At 30.4% G+C, this 5,293-nt stretch overlaps 1 long non-coding RNA gene across 1 annotated transcript; it reads right to left on the reverse strand.

Moving 5' to 3' along the window:
- Window positions 1-714: 714 nt before the first annotated feature.
- Window positions 715-3,243, reverse strand: LOC149414687 (uncharacterized). Its single transcript, XR_016303889.1, has 4 exons — window positions 2,592-3,243; window positions 1,931-2,092; window positions 1,601-1,699; window positions 715-937 (listed from the first exon to the last, which is right to left on the reverse strand). It is a non-coding gene; the product is annotated as an uncharacterized LOC149414687 (long non-coding RNA).
- Window positions 3,244-5,293: the final 2,050 nt, after the last annotated feature.

A 5,293-nucleotide genomic window follows, 5' to 3' on the forward strand; every position in this document is an offset into this window, starting at 1 on the left:
GAGATCAAAGGTAAAATATTTTTTTTAGATCTAACAATTGGAAAGAATAATAATAAACATACTTTTGAAATATTTAGAAAACCAACTTTTACAGACACTACAATAAATGCAAATTCAACTCATCCTTCAGAACAGCCAGAAAATGCAAATTCAACTCATCCTTTAGAAACAGAGGTAATTATCTTTAAAATGTACAAAAAGTACGTTACCTGAGAAAAATCCACATGATCGTGTTAGAGTACTAAAATCATCTTCTATATTATTATGCCCAGACAATTCTGAAATTTCAGAATCTCTAAGAAACTCAAATATTTCATGTATTTAAAAATGAAAATATTGCAAAAATAGCAATGTCTGACCCATTAATATGTTCATATGGGTCTTTATTATTAAGTAATCACACGGAACACCATTTGAATACACATATAACATCGAAGATGAGGGATTTAGCCAAGGTGTATATAGTTATTAAAGAACAGAAACCTTCAATTTCAACCTTTGATTTAGCGTTTGACCCTGTGCATTTTGATGTTTTTATTAAAGCCGTACAAATAAATAGTGGTTACGATGAAATTACAGGTTCTGTAAAAATTCCTAGCATGTCTCAACGACTTTGTACGGCTATAAAAGATTGTACAAAGTCGTTGAGACATGCTAGGATTTTTTACAGAACCTGTAATTTCATCGTAACCACTATTTATTTGTACGGCTTTAATAAAAACATCAAAATGCACAGGGTCAAACGCTAAATCAAAGGTTGAAATTGAAGGTATGTTCGTTACCAGTTTAGTACAATATGGACATGAGTTTTTACGGTCATGCACTCGTGCTCATTTACTAGTAGAAATAGTGCTTCGAGTTGTAGTCGATGACACTTCGATTGCCTCCTGCTTCTCTAAATGATGTTGCTCATCATCGGCGTTGGAAATTTTCATATCTAAAAAGTAACAATACATTATTTAGCTTTCTTTAAACTTAATTAGTAAAACCTCAAATTATAAGAAAGCAGTCATTGTTGAATGAAACACTAGTATATACTGAATTATTTCGCGGATAAGCGATAAGCCGCCATAGCTCAGTGGTCAGAGCTGTCGACCGGAAATCGAGGGGACACGGGTTCGAGTCCCGTTGGCGTTATGTAAATCTCAATTATTTGTACCTATATTTTGTTAACTCGGATATTTTCTTATATTATTTTGTATAACATATATTTATCATATAAGATATAAGATCTGTATAATTAAAAAAATATATAAATAAATAAAGATGTACATTATTATCTGTAAAAGCCCTATGGGCGTTTAAATAAATAAATAAATAAATAAAATATCTTTTATCAGGAGATTTTTCAATGTGGATGAGTGTTTCAGGCGAATAATTATTGCTTTTAAAATAATTATAATTAAATTAAATTATTTAATTAAATGAAGACAATATTAGCATCACTCAATCTAAAATCTGAAACAGAAAAGATACGGTCACATCTGGGACTCGCACCGGACCTTCGGCTTTCTGGGCCGCACCTCTGACCATATAATAATCAAATTATATGTTACGTATTGATTGTTTCAAGAGTATTAAACATGTTTTCTGTAGATACCTGATTCTATCGAAGAAGTAACGTTGTTCGGTTTGTATAGTGAATCATCATCTTCGGACGTCGGCGGACTCCTTTCTAACATTACTTCAGTTTTGGTTTCTAAAATAAAGCATAATATATTATATATTTATCCAATAATAATATCTCAATGTAGTAAGTAAGTCATGTGCACAAATATGAAACCTAACCTAATATAATGACAAAACAACAGACTAATTAAGCATTTGCAACGGAATATTTAATTAGCAGCATTTCTGATATTACCTATAACAATTTACTATAAGCTAAGGTAGCTCTGTAATATTTCAGATTATTATCAGTGAATATTACCTGAATCTGAGGAAGTTTCATGGTTAATTTCTTCGCCCAGTATGCTCTGCATATTGCTGATGATTAAACTTTGTCCTTTGGAAATTAGCGAAAAGGGTGAAGACGAGATCATGTCGTCAGTACTGTTTATTGATGTACGTAAATCACTGGTTCTTGGAACATCTATAAAATATCAAGAACAAACACATTGAAACATACATATATGTACCTGCAGTTTTCTGTTTTTGCAAATTTTATTTCCACAAAGGAATTTGTTTAATTTGAATATGAACAAATTAATGGGTGATTATCCGACGTGTAAAACTTCGTTTTAACTTAATTATTTTAAGAAACAACTGTTTGAAAACAAAACATGCTTTTAAATGCATATTTTAGTATAGGAATATGGCTTTAGTTTGATTTGACATTTTTACCACAAGTTGTTAGGTTAGCTTTTTTGAATTTTGTTAATACATAATATATATCTATTATTCAAAATAATTTTACTGCTTGGGTTCTCAAAAAAGAAAGAAAAAAATCATGACCTATATAATAAAATACGGTAATTATTCTGTACTCATTTGATAAGCATAGATTAAAATTGTTAATATTATATTTATTATATTAATTCTATATTTTACAATTTAGGTTATTACCTATTTAGAAATATGTAATAGCTTACCGTATTTAAAATCCATTTCGCAAAGCTGAAAGATTTTATTAAATCTCCTTCGTAATAAAGCTAATAAAACGCAAAAACAAATCAACCTGTCAACTGATTCGTGATATACGAACATTGAATAACGGTAATATTTAATATTATCTGTTAGCCAGTTACAAGTCATTAAGTGTTTCAGAAAACTAACCTGAAGCTAGCTTCAAATGGACCAATACAAACAAACCAGCCTTGTGCTAGCAAACAACATCATTCGATAATGGGCTCTAAATAATATAACTTTAGAGGTTAATTTTGCATACAATTCTTGAGCCTTATAGTTCCTTTCGAATATTGTTTAGACCAATACGCAATGTCGTACGATAATAAGCTCTAAATAATATTACTTTAGAGGCTATTTTTGCATACAATTGTTAAAACATTTAATTACTTTAGAAAATTATTTGTACACCTGCGTTTGACACAAATAACGATGGCAACGTCGCTTTTTGAGATCAATGAAGTTAGTTTAACATACGATAGAAATAATTAACAAAGTCAGGTTGAATATCTGAGATAAAATCGCATATAGGAGCATATCTAATGCTCACGAAAATCGCACTTGTCACATCAAATTGAGTTGAAAATGCCACTGATCTCGTCTCGCCGAGACGATTAAAATGGCATTTAAATCTCAATTTGTCGATGATCAAGTAAGTGCTCAATGATCAAGTAAGTCGAAATGATCCAATAGTTCCGGTTATTTGCAGACGCTAAGATGTACAAAGTGCCGTATCATAAACCTATATATATATATATATATATATATATATATATATATATATATATATATATATATATATATATATATATATGTGGGAAGCATAGAATGAGGACAGTTTTTCGAGCGCGCCCATACTTCGGGGACATTTGTATAGTTTGGGGACAGGCCCAAAGTATCTGTCCCCAAACTAACACTTTGCATTATATACGCAACGCATAGATTGAAGCCAATTTTAAAATTATGCAGAAGGCATGCTTTGAGCCATACATTACTAAAATATCCATAGATGCCACTATCGTATCGTTCTCAGATTTTTGAAATTTTCTATTGTGAATTTTCGAATTAGCAAAGGCTCGGTACCTATTTACCTAATTTATGTTTGTATTCTTTTTCGCTTGCTTTTGTCAGAGAATGTCGTATTTTTAAACCCGGTGTCCGCAAATATTTTTTTTATTTAATTGTTAGTATTATTTTTTCTCATTAGATAGTAATAAAATTAACATGCTTATAATATATGCTCGTACATAATATGATGGTGTATTAAAAACTGATTATAAAATAATCTAATAAAATAATTACACATATAACGTTTGTGTAAACATTACAAAAAAATACTTTCATAATTTTTAATCATATTACAGATACATGTATTTTCAAAATAAATTTATTTTCATACTTTGTCATAATGTGGGCTTCACTACCCATACTGAGTTTTATACTTTTTATTTTTATGGTTTTTTTTCTTGTTACCTATTCAAAAGTATAAATGTATGTAAAATAATAATGAGAAGTACATACTTCCTACTCTCATGTAACGTGAATAATGCAATAATAATATAACTATAAAAAAAGAGATCAGAAATCGCGGGTTCAAATTACGGCGTGCAATTTGCATAATTTCACAATATTTATTTGTTTAAATAATACGTTAGAGCCTATATGGTATATTTGCGGCAAGTTCAAGAATGGTAGATAGGTACTTTCAGTATCGCCATGTTACGTGAATAATGCAATATATTTTAAATAACTACAAAATAGTTGTTCATTGTTTCGCCGTTGAGATTGAGATTACGATCCTTGGCTACGAATTCGGAGGTCGCGGGTTCAAATTAGGGCGTGCGCAAGTAAATTTTATTTGATAAATTTCTATAATTTCACAATATTTATTAGTTTTGAATAATTCGTTAGTACCTACCTATATGGTATATTTGCGGCAAGTTCAAGAATGGTAGATAGGTACTTTCAGTATCGCCATGTTACGTGAAAAATGCAATATTTTAAATAACTTTTTTCGCCGCTGAGATTGAGATTACGATCCTTGACTACGAATTAGGAGGTCGCGGGTTCAAATTAGGGCGTGCGCAAGTAAATTTTATTTGATAAATTTCTATAATTTCACAATATTTATTAGTTTTAAATAATTCGTTAGTACCTATATGGTATATTTGCGGCAAGTTCAAGAATGGTAGATAGGTACTTTCAGTATCGCCATGTTACGTGAATAATGCAATATTTTAAATAACTACAAAATAGTTGTTCATTGTTTCGCCGTTGAGATTGAGATTACGATCCTTGGCTACGAATTCGGAGGTCGCGGGTTCAAATTAGGGCGTGCGCAAGTAAATTTTATTTAATAAATTTCTATAATTTCACAATATTTATTAGTTTTAAATAATTCGTTAGTACCTATATGGTATATTTGCGGCAAGTTCAAGAATGGTAGATAGGTACTTTCAGTATCGCCATGTTACGTGAAAAATGCAATATTTTAAATAACTTTTTTCGCCGCTGAGATTGAGATTACGATCCTTGACTACGAATTAGGAGGTCGCGGGTTCAAATTAGGGCGTGCGCAAGTAAATTTTATTTGATAAATTTCTATAATTTCACAATATTTATTAGTTTTAAATAATTCGTTAGTACCTACCTATATGGTATATTTGCG

Source organism: Hesperophylax consimilis, chromosome 19 (genome assembly GCF_061612785.1).
Source record: "Hesperophylax consimilis isolate HC1 chromosome 19, BYU_Hcon_1.0, whole genome shotgun sequence".
Taxonomy (NCBI): Eukaryota; Metazoa; Arthropoda; class Insecta; order Trichoptera; family Limnephilidae; genus Hesperophylax; species Hesperophylax consimilis.